The sequence below is a fragment of the Bos indicus genome, chromosome 5 (assembly GCF_029378745.1).
Source record: "Bos indicus isolate NIAB-ARS_2022 breed Sahiwal x Tharparkar chromosome 5, NIAB-ARS_B.indTharparkar_mat_pri_1.0, whole genome shotgun sequence".
NCBI lineage: Eukaryota > Metazoa > Chordata > Mammalia > Artiodactyla > Bovidae > Bos > Bos indicus.
The window spans coordinates 51889418-51902053 of record NC_091764.1 but is presented as its reverse complement, the minus strand read 5'-3'; the positions used below and the strand labels follow the sequence as shown (position 1 = coordinate 51902053).

At 37.8% G+C, this 12636-nt stretch overlaps 1 protein-coding gene across 1 annotated transcript in view; it reads right to left on the bottom strand.

The window, feature by feature from the left end:
* TAFA2 (TAFA chemokine like family member 2) overlaps window positions 1-12636 on the bottom strand; it is a 558863-nt gene that overhangs the window by 107202 nt on the left and 439025 nt on the right. The gene's annotated exons all lie outside the window — the stretch shown is intronic.

Here is a 12636-nt window from a genome sequence, read left to right as displayed (position 1 = left end):
GTTCAGCCTTCTTTATGGTCTGACTTTCACATCTATACATGACTACTGGGAAAATCAGAGCTTTGACTATACTAACCTTAACATATTGCATGATAATTTTGTTTATGTTTCCTTCTTTCCCAATAGACTATGAAATACTTAAAAATAAGAACTAAGTCTTGACCTATGTATTTCTAGGGCCAGTGTAATGTCTAGTATGTAGACACTTTATACTAAAGTATATAAATATGTAATTAAGAATAAATGATTTATATTAAGGAAAATACAAATATATTCTCCAAGGAGTAGATCCTAATCAGGATCAGAGAAAGCACCAGGAATACAGCCAACATTCAGATAAAGGTTCTTCATTTATTCATAATTGATCATTTCAACCATTCATTCCATATGTATTCTCTGTAGAGTTATATTTAACTCTGAGGAAATACAATGGTAGTTGTTTTTATTCCATAAGCTAACAGCTAGCACATGCATTAAATATCCCATTTTAAAAATTGTGTAAAAGAATCTTCTAATTTTCCTCTTTATGTGCCAAAATAAGCATAATATCTGTGTGATTTTCACTGTGTTATGCCAATTTAAAAATGTTTGTAAAAATATTAAAAAACCTGCTTCTTTGGATCAAAGCCAGTCTCCATAAACTATATTGAAGTGAAGTAATTTCAGTGCAGGTGCTCATTAACTTTGCTATCTAAGAGCCCAGGTTCTCCAAGAAGGTCACAAATTCAGCTTCAATTCTGGGCAAACCACTCAATCTCTGAGTACTTTTGTTAGCAAGTCAGCAAAGTGAGTAGTTGTACCAGATAACTTCACAGGTTCTTTCCTGCTCAGAGCACTCTATCCTGGTATAATTGCTCTTCAGGAATCTTAGTTTGGACTCTGCAGTGGTTTCAGTCCTTGAAACAAAACCAGATAAATATAGTCTGCTGCTGCTGCTGCTAAGTTGCTTCAGTCATGTCCGACTCTGTGTGACCCCAGAGACAGCAGCCCACCAGGTTCCCCTGTCCCTGGGATTCTCCAGGCAAGAACACTGGCGTGGGTTGCCATTTCCTTCTCCAATGCATGAAAGTGAAAAGTGAAAGGGAAGTCACTCAGTCGTGTCCGAATCCTACCAACCCCATGGACTGCAGCCTACCAGGCTCCTCTGCCCATGGGATTTTCCAGGCAAGAGTACTAGAGTGGGGTGCCATTGCCTTCTCCAAAACATAGTCTTCTATCCCCTCCTAATTCATCAGGTCCTTCAAGGTTTGTGTCCTACCGGTGGAGATCTGGCATGAATTTCTTCTTTTTTATTTTTTTTAAGGAGAGGTAGGGATGGGCTGTCCTGCTAGTCCAATGGTTAACCCTGGTGGTCCAGTGGTTAAGAATCTGCCTGTCATGAAAATGAGTATACTACCCAAAGCAATCTATAGATTCAATGCAATCCCTATCAAGCTACCAATGGTATTTTTCAGAGAACTAGAACAAATAATTTCACAATTTGTATGGAAATACAAAAAACCTCAAAGAGCCAAAGCAATCTTGAGAAAGAAGAAGGGAACTGGAGGAATCAACCTGCCTGACTTCAGACTATACTACAAAGCTACAGTCATCCAGACAGTATGGTACTGTCACAAAGACAGACATATAGATCAATGGAACAAAATAGAAAGCCCAGAGATAAAGCCACGCACCTTATCTTTGACAAAGGAGGCAAGAATATGCAATGGAGAAAAGACAGCCTTTTCAATAAGTGGTACTGGGAAAACTGGTCAACCTCTTGTAAGAATGAAACTAGAACACTTTCTAACACCATATACCAAAATAAACTCAAAATAGATTAAAGATCTAAACATAAGACCAGAAACTATAAAACTCCTAGAGGAAAACATAGGCAAAACACTCTCTGACATAAATCACAGCAGGATTCTCTATAACCCACCTCCCAGAGTAATGGAAATAAAAGCAAAAATAAACAAATGGGACCTAATTAAACTTACAAGCTTTGCACAATGAAGAAAACTATAAGCAAGGAGAAAAGACAGCCTTCAGAATGGGAGAAAATAATAGCAAACGCAGAAACTGATGAAGAATTAATCTCAAAAGTATACAAGCAGCTCCTGCAGCTCAATACCAGAAAAATAAACAACCCAATCAAAAAATGGGCCAGAGAACTAAACATACATTTCTCCAAAGAAGATACACAGATGGCTAACAAACACACGAAAAGATGCTCAACATCACTCATTATCAGAGAAATGCAAATCAAAACCACAGTGAGGTACCATCTCATGCCAGTCAGAATGGCTGCTATCCAAAAATCTACAAACAATAAATGCTGGAGAGGGTGCAGAGAAAAAGGAACCCTCTTACACTGTTAGTGGGAATGCAAACTAGTACAGTCACCATGGAGAAGAGTGTGGAGATTCCTTTAAAAATTGGAAATAGAACTGCCATATGACCCAGCAATACCATTGCTGGACATACACACCAAGGAAACCAGAATTGAAGGAGACATGTGTACCCCAATGTTCATCGCAGCACTGTTTATAATAGCCAGGACATGGAACCAACCTAGATGTCCATGGGCAGATGAATGAATAAGAAAGCTGTGGTACATATACACAATGGAGTATTACTCAGCCATTAAAAAGAATGTATTTGATTCAGTTCTAATGAGGTAGATGAAACTGGAGCCTATTATCCAGAGTGAAGTAAGCCAGAAAGATAAACACCAATACAGTATAATAACGCATATATATGGAATTTAGAAAGATGGTAACGATGACCCTATATCCAAGACAGCAAGAGAGACATAGATGTAAAGAACAGTCTTTTGGACTGTGGAAGAAGGTGAGGGTGGGATGATTTGAAAGGATAGAGTTGAAATGTGTATATTATCATAGGTGAAGCAGATCACTGGTCCAGGTTTGATGCATGAGACAGGATTCTCAGGGCTGGTGCACTGGGATGACCCTGGGGGATGGGATGGGGAGGGAGATGGGAGGGGCATTCTGGATGGGGAACACATGTGCACCCGTGGCTGATTCTTGTCAGTGTATGGCAAAAACCACTACAATATTATAAAGTAATTAGCCTTCAATTAAAGTAAATAAATTAATTTAAAATAAAACATTGTCAATTTATGACCACAGATACAAATAGTTAAACAGAGGTAGGAAAGCTATTTGTTGTACTACATGATGTGTGGGTTGAATTTTATAATAAAGAGTATAGTTTTCCATAAAAAAAAAAAAAAAAAGAATCTGCCTGTCAATGCAGGAGACATAAGTTTGATCCCTATTCTGGGAAGATCCCACATGCCTTGGGGCAACTAAGCCCATGCACCATAACTACTGATCCCATGCTCTAGAGTCTGTGCTTCACAAGAGAAGCCACTGCAATGAGAAACCTGCACACTGCAAGTAGACAGAAGCCCCCACTCGTGGCAACGAAAGAAAGCCTTTGCACGGCAAAGAAGACCCAGTGCAGCCAAAATAAATGAATAAATAATAAGTCTGAAATTCTATATTCTGGATACTTTTTTTTTTCAAAAAAGAAGTAGGGATATGACTCCTAGCATAATATTAACAACATAATCTGAAGAAGGACTTATGCATGAGCAAATAGCAACCATATGCCGAAAGCCATCACTGTGGTGCAAGATTTTAAATTGGCCTCTAAGATACCCAGCTACTCATGTCCACACCCTTGAGGGTTCCCTCCCTTTGAGTATAAGTGTGACCTGTGATGAGCTTCTAACAAGTAGAAGATGGCAAAAGTAATGGGATGTCATTTTCTGATTATGTTATATGAGACCCTGTCTTGCCAGCAGAATGGCTTCTGAGTCTCTTTTCTTTGACAGCTGTGAAGAAGCAAGCTGCCAGGAAGTGAAAACACACTACAGGGATCTGCTGGTATCTAGGAGCTGAGGGCAGCCTCAGTCCTACAGGCAACAAGGAAATGAACTTGCCAATCACCTGAGTGAGCTTGGAAAGAAAACTCTCACCTGGTTGAGCCTCTGATGAAATTGCAGATCCAGCCCAAACCTGGACTGCAGCCTGGTAAGATCCTAAACCACTGAACCCAGTTATATAGTGTCTGAGCTCCTGACTCACAGAAACCATGAGATAATAAAACACATGTTATTTGAAGCTGTCAAGTTTGTGGTAATTTGTAATGTAATAATATCAATAGATAACTAATACAACAGTGAAGGTAATATTGGTCTTCTCATACCTGTATTTTGTGTAGGGTGCTCATCAGTGCCATGCTAGGTAGTAAAAAGTATTCTGATCAATTTTCAACTCTCTATTCAAACAACAGATAAAGCTATTTTATTTCCCTCCAAAATGTAACACATTATTCTCTCAGAAAATTGAAATAAAGAATACCTTATAAAATAAGTGAGGAACTTATGCTCAAAGTTAACTGATGAGGTCTTTGGCCATTCATTGCAGTTAGAGTCCACTAATACTAAGAATAAAAATCTTAAATTTATTCACTTATTCAGTCATCAAATATTTAATGAAGTTCTATTTTGTGGAAACTGTGGAAAGTACTCTGGGGAATCCAGATATGAATAAGGCATGACTGATGTCCTAAGAAAAATTACAACTCTGCCGCAGTAAGTTTTGACAATGTGTTGTGCATGCAAAAAGGTTTTAAGTTGTTTATAATACTGTATGTCTTAGTGGATCATAGTTTCAGAAAAGAGGAAAATACGTGCATTATTGCAAAGTAAAATTACTTGTACGAACCCATCTATAATACCTGTTTTTTTAAAATTTGATTTCAGATAAATAACCATAAGTCTTATAGATGGGTAATATTTCAATAACTGGATACATGGAAGAGAACACTCTATGGGAGAAAACAGTGAATAAAGGCACACAGAGCTAAGAATAAGTTTCTGTTGTTTGGTTGCTAAGTCTTGTCTGACTCTTTGTGACCCCATGGACTGTAGCCCACCAGGCTCTTCTGTCCATAGATTTTCCCAGGCAAGAATACTGGAGGGGGTTGCCATTTCCTTCTCCAAGGGATTTTCCTGATCCAGGGATTGAACCCAAGTCTCCTGCATTGGTGGATTTCCCTGGTGGTTCAGATGGTAAAGAATCTGCCTGCAATGCAGGAGACCCAAGTTTGATCCTTGGGTTGGGAAGATCCCCTGGAGAAGGGAATGGCTACCCACTCCAGTATTCTCACCTGGAAAATTCCATGCACAGAGGAGCCTACTGAGCTACAGTCTATGGGGCCGAGAAGAGTTGAAGATGAATGAGTGACTAACACTCCTGCATTGGCAGGCAGATTCTTTACTGCTGAGTCACCAAGGAAGCCCCTAAGAATAAGGGGCATGTTCAAATAATAGAGAATTTCCGTTTGAAAGTCATCATGGTTTATTGGAAAGATCCCAATAAACAGCACAGTATAGAGCATCAGTTAAAAAATAATAAGGGCCTGAAACAGGCTGGGATCAACAGAGGATCCAGGCAGACAAGAAAGATGTCATGGATGTGGACCCTAGAATAAGCAAAACAGCTGACTGCATGAGACAGATGTTAGAAATGACTTGAAAATGACTCTGATATTCCAAGCCTACATGAGAGGGAATAGAAGCATCATTAACAGAGTAAGGAAAGCTGAGAGGTGGTACCAGTTTGTGAGGAGGGAATAGTTGGATGTGGTACCTATTTTACTTAAAGGGCTAGTTAGAAGGGAGGGCTGAGAAGTAGGTATGGAGAAGGAGATCAAGGAATGAGGAAACAACTAAAGCAGTAGTTCTGATTGAGTGTTAGGTTTATGATGAGTCAGTCTAAGTTGGTAGAGAAAAAAATGGGCACAGTGATATATTTAATACCTTTTCAAGGAGACTGAGCAACAAGGGCTTCCCAGGTGGTGCTAGTGGTAACAAACCCACCTGTCAATACAGAAGATGTAACACAGTTCAGTTCAGTTCAGTTCAGTCGCTCAGTCGTGTCCGACTCTTTACACAGTGTCAGATGTAACACACTCGGGTTCAATTCCTAGGAGGAGGGCATGACAACCCACTCCAGTATTTTTACCTGGAGAATCCCATGGACAGAGAACCCTGGTGGGCTACATTCCATAGGGTTGCAAAAAGTCAGATATAACTGAAGTAACTTAGCATGCATGCAAGCAACAAGGATCTTGAATAAAAATGTGGGGAAAATTAGAAGATTGGAGTTTTTCAGGCTGTTTTACAAGATTAGATGTTTTTCAGGCTATGTATTACAAGAACAATTCAAAAGGAGAGAGCTCTGATCTGAGTATTTTCAGAATATGAAAATAAATATTTATTAAAAGATGCTATAGAAATCTATAAAGCACAAATTTAAACTATAATTGTTATTTTGGAATAGCAAGTTCCTTTTCTATTAGGGAAAATTAAAGAGAAAGAAGACTTTCTATCTCTATTTTGAATATAAATAAGCCACAGAGCTATAAGAATGGAATGTATGTATAGCTGCATTGAATATGGAAAGGTTGATGAAAGTTGTGAAAAACCTGAAGTCATTTTATATATCTTATTTGGGCAATTTTCTGACATGCTTTCCAATTCTTAATACAGCACCCTGAGTTGAACCAATGACAGCCAGATGCAAGATTATAGCACTTTGTCTTCAGCTATGGAAAGCAAGTTATTTCTTGATGATGAATGTTAGGTCCAGACAAGCAAACACCATGCCCACTAATCCTATAATTTGCATTTGTTTTAGCAGGTTTCCATGGTTTCTATTTTTAGAACACGCATAGCATGATGTGCCGCTCTTCCACATCTCAACACAGCACTTAACACAATCACACGGAGAAAGTGCTTACACTTATCCATTGACCCATAATTATACATACACATATCTGTAAAGTTGAAATTGTGTTTTAAGTGAGAAAACAGATGTAAAATAGCTAGCAAAGTGAATTCTCATTAAATACTTAAACATGCAACTTAGAAATAGTCAATGACAAGTCTCGTGATTAAAAATAAGAAAACTGGGAAACAGTTCTAAGCTTAGAAATATTAACACCAACATAAAGTAAATAATTTATGAAAGTTTGAGTGGCCACAAGTCAGGCCACCCATGGGAGCTCTAACACGGTGCAGTGCATGCGTACTCAGTTGTGTTCAACCCTTTTAGACTCCATGGACTTAGTCCACCAGGCTTCTCTGTCCATGAGATTTTCCAGGCAAGAATACTGGAGTGGGTTGACATTTCCTACTCCAGGGGATCTTTCCAACCCAGGGATTGAACCCCTCTCTCTGGCATCTCCTGCACTGAAGGTGGATTCTTTACCACTGACCCATTGAGGAAGTCTCATGGGTTTTGATATAGTACATATTAATTTCCTAGTGGCCAGGGAATCTCACCATAAATGCAAAATATTACCCTCAGCTTTGACTCATGCAAGATGCAATATGCACAGTCTAGACTGTGCTTACCTTCTCATTCACTCAATTTCTCTGTCTCTCAGTTCTCTTACTAATATTTTCATACTTCCTTCAGTCTTATGTACTTAAGGAATGACAAGATGTCAAAAAACAAATGGAGTCAATTTGTAGAGGCCATGTTTTCTTACAAATATGGAAGGAACTGTACTGACAATACAGAGACCGAATATTGTTCTCCAATACCCATGTCCTCCATCTTGTACAGTAAGAGAACTTTCCAATCTTTAGCTCAGAATGAACTAAGCCCAGTCTCTTGCAGTTGCAGGTAGCCTTCTGATTTAGTTTTGGTCACAGGGATGCCAGTAGAAGTATGATATACAATTGACAAGTTGTACCCTTGTCAATAAAAGAAAGTAGCCTGTCCTCCCCTTCCCCTTTTCCACCACCATGGTCCAGGAAGATGAAGGGGTCACATTAGGAAGCTGAAGCACTAAGGGAGAAGAATCTTCCATCTTGATGAATTCTTGTCACACATCTCCAATACCATTTCAGAATTTTATGAGAGAAATAACCTTCCATCTCACTTAAAGCAGTATTACTCTGAATCTTGCTAACCTATCTTTGTGATTCCAAAACACTCATGTATTATTGAGGAAATAGTTTCTCTGGTGTTCTTTGTTCTTAGAAATCATACTTGCTTTATTTTCCTTTTAAACTTGTAGCTCCACTTTGAGAAAATGATTATATTCAAATAATCTCAGAGCAGTAAAAATTTTAAGTAACACGTGGTTTGATGTTTCCTGATGTGTAGTCAGTTGGATAAGCAGAAGTCTCATAAGATATAAATAAAGGGTATTAAAGTCAAAAAAGTTTAGAAAGCACTTAAAATTAATTCCCTTAAGATTCATGAGGCATATTAGTATATCCAAAAATAAGAGTATTCCTAAAATAAATGAAAATGTTTAACTTTTTCCCCCCTAGAAACATAATATAGAAACATTTAAACACAAATGTATTAACATACTTCATAAATACTCTTCTGTAGAACATTCTTTGGAGATTCTGAATCACTAGTTAATGCATAAGCCCTACTATATGTTCAACAAATGGCTCTTCATTTCTTGCTTAGATACCATCCAATAACAGAAAACTCATTACATCAAAAGATGGTCCATTTCAACCACTTCTCACTTGTGAAAATAAAGTTAATTAAGGATGATATTAATTAGTTCTATTAAATGTGTCCATGTCCTCCTTTTTTACCCCCTTTCCATTTGCCACAATGTATTAAGGGTGGTTTACCAGTTTAATGATGGCATCTGAAAGTTCAATGAACTCATTTGAAACAATTCATATACTCAACCTACCGAGGGTTTCAGTTTCAGTTTAGCAATGTTTTATCAATTCATTTTAGTTTCACAAGCATTCTACACATTAGAGAGGAAGGAGTAAATTAAGGAAAATTTACTTTCATTCAATCATCTGATAACCTAGCAAATAACATTGAAAGAAAGTCAATAATCTTCAGATAATCACTATAACCCATTTCTTTACTTGCCACTTGGCTAGAATCCTGAGAGTTGGAATGTCAAAGAATTATGTAACCTAAGTGCTCCTTTAGTCTTCCACATCTAATCTCCTAATCAATAATTACTGCCACATTATATGGCCATCAAACCATATGTGCATGGGCCACATTAGTTTTTCATTAGTCATAATAAAGCACAGTCTATTAAAAATTTTTGGATCACAACAAACTGGAAAATTCTTTAAGAAATAGGAATATGAGATTACCTTACCTGTCTCCTAAGAAATCTGTATGCAGGTCAGTAAGCAACAATCAGAATCGGTCATGGAACAACAGACTGGTTCAAAGTGGGGAAAGGAGTACGTCAAGGCTGCATATTGTCACCCTGCTTATTTAACTTATATGCAGAGTACATCGTGCCAAATACTGGATGGGATGAAGCACAAGATGGAATCAAGATTTCAGGGAGAAATTTCAATAATCTCAGATATGCAGATGACACCATCCTTATGGCAGAGACTGAAGAGGAACTAAAGAGCCTCTTGATGAAGGTGAAAGAGGAGAGTAAAAAAGCTGGCTTAAAACTCATCATTCAAAAAATGAAGATCATGACATCCGGTCCATCACTTTATGGCAAATAGATGGGAAAACAATGGAAACAGTGACAGACTTTATTTTATTGGGCACCAAAATCACTGTGGACAGTGACTGCAGCCATGAAATTAAAAGATGCTAGCTCCTTGAAATAAGGGCCATGACAAACCTAGACAGCAGCGTTAAAAAGCAGAGATATCACTTTGCTGACAAAAGTCTGTATAGTCAAAGCTATGGTTTTTCCAGTAGTCATGTATGGATGTGAGAGCTGGACCATAAAGAAAGCTGAGTGCCAAAGAACTGATGCTTTTGTTTTTTTTGTTTGTTTGTTTTTAATTTTATTTTATTTTTAAACTTTACAATATTGTATTAGTTTTGCCAAACATTGAAATGAATCCGCCACAGGTATACCTGTGTTCCCCATCCTGAACCCTCCTCCCTCCTCCCTCCCCATACCCTCCCTCTGGGTCGTCCCAGTGTACCAGCCCCAAGCATTCAGCATCGTGCATCGAACCTGGACTGGCGACTTGTTTCATACATGACATTATACATGTTTCAATGCCATTCTCCCAAATCTCCCCACCCTCTCCCTCTCCCACAGAGTCCTTAAGAACTGATGCTTTTGAACTGTGGTGTTGGAGAAGACTCTTGAGAGTCCCTTGGACTGCAAAGAGATCAAACCAATCCATCCTGAAGGAAATGCATCCTGGATTATTCATTGTAAGGACTCATGATGAAGCTGAAGTTTCAATACTTTGGCCAACTGATGGAAGAGCCTACTCATTGGGGGGAAAAAAAAAAAAAAACCCTCATGCTGGGAAAGATTGAAGGCAGGAGAAGAAGGGGACAAGAGAGGATGAGATGGTTGAATGGCATCACCGACTCAATGGACATGAGTTTCAGCAAACTCCAGGAGATGGTTAAAGACAAGGAAGCCTGGTGTGCTGCAATCTATGCAATCAGCCAGAGTCAGACACAACTGAGTCTGAGCAACAATAAACCAAAATAATATAATTTACAGCATAATTTTATATAAATAGTAATGTGCATGGTATAGTAACTGTTTAACTATGAAATTAAAAATTGTTTTGCCAAGATAACTGATACTTGACAAAAGAGTATCTAAACTATTTGTTTTGATCAACTTTTTAATAGAATTATTGTCCTGGCCAATTTTTGATCAAGCTGTTTTCAATCAGATTACTTGCTACCCTTTAATAAATTAACCAAATATATAGTTCTCAGGAATTTTTTTAAGCTGCATTCAGTAACTTTAATCAAACTGATTTCAATCAAATCTCTTAGACCTTACTAACTGTAGCTTTCAACACTAAATGTCAGAAGTTTAATTAAAGAGAATTAATAGTGATTCTACTGAGGTCCAAGTAATATATAAACATTTGAATAGCTATCTAATGACTCTACATGGACAGTTTGATTCTGAATACAAATATAATCTTGAATAAATTAATGATGTTTTTGTTTCTTTTCCCAATTACAATTTTAAATTAAGCTTATTCAAATGTCTCATCACACTGGTAAGATATTTGTGGGTATTCATTAATTCTATTTAAAACTATAAAGGTCTCAGGATACATTTAGTTTCTGAGCTGTTTGTTGGACACTTATGTTTTTAAAAAGAGTTGTGCATATAATACAGGCTTGCCTCATTGAACTTCTGTGTGATCAGTGCTCACATAATGAACAGGTAGATAACCATAATTCCTAATCACAATAACATAAATTAAATAAAGACAGCAAGTTACTTGGCTCCTTTGTTAATAGGAGAACATGTAACTTGGAGGAAATGTTCTTATGAGCTTTATATATTAAACTATTTTAGTCACTAATGTAAATTTATTTTTTCTAATAGTAAAATGTCTAGTCAAGGCTATGGTTTTTCCAGTGGTCATGTATGGATGTGAGAGCTGGACTGTGAAGAAAGCTGAGTGCTGAAGAATTGATGCTTTTGAACTGTGGTGTTGGAGAAGACTCTCGAGAGTCCCTTGGACTGCAAGGAGATCCAACCAGTCTATTCTAAAGGAGATCAGTCCTGGGTGTTCTTTGGAAGGACTGATACTAAAGCTGAAACTCCAATACTTTGGCCACCTCATGCAAAGAGTTGACTCATTGGAAAAGACTCTGATGCTGGGAGGCATTGGGGACAGGAGGAAAAGGGGACAACAGAGGATGAGATGGTTGGATGGCATCACCGACTAGATGGACATGAGTTCAAGTGAACTCCAGGAGTTGGTGATGGACAGGGAGCCCTGGCGTGCTGCAATTCATGGGGTCTCAAAGAGTCAGACACGACTGAGCAACTGAACTGAACTGAACTGAAAATGCAATAATTTATATTTAATATTGAAAGTTGCTAATTTTACATAAAAAAACAATTTAAAACATCCAAAGGTTTAAACAAATAGGGACATATATGTATTTAATAAATTTCAAAAAAATACACATTAGCTAGACATCTTTAGGAAAAATATATCTCTTTTTGATCCCAAAATTTTTATTAAATGTAAATAATAGTAATATATGTAGATAATAAGGGAGAATAGTAAAGATTATAATGCTAATCTTTCTATAATTATTTAGTTTATAAGTACTGACAATATTAAAATATATTTATTTCAAATCATCTTCAGAGAAAATATGAACACAAGTACATAAAAGAAGAAGGTTTGAGAGAAAAATGGCAATGAAATCCCCCTTTGCACATGTTCTTTTGCAGTGCGATACTAGCACTAGCCAATCAAGAGATGAAGTCTACTTCCCTCTCCTTGAGTGTGCTTATCCTGTTTTTATCTGAGCTGTCCTTAGTATCTTGCTTGTGCCCCAAACTATGGAGCAATAGATTGAGACTGTGTGATTTCCCAAACTAGACCACAGAAGGCCATGCACCTTACACCTGCTTCTCTTGGAAAGACCACCTATCAGATGTTCCAGATGTGTCTTTAGACACTTCCTCTGAGAAACAACCCTGGCACCATGTTGTGACATGCCCAAGCCAGAGGAGATGTCACCCAGAGGTGCTCTGGTCAATAGTCCCAGCTGAACCCCATCTGCCACTCATGTTTGACCTGGCACGAGACACAAAGTCTCCAAGTGACTCCAACTCTAGTCT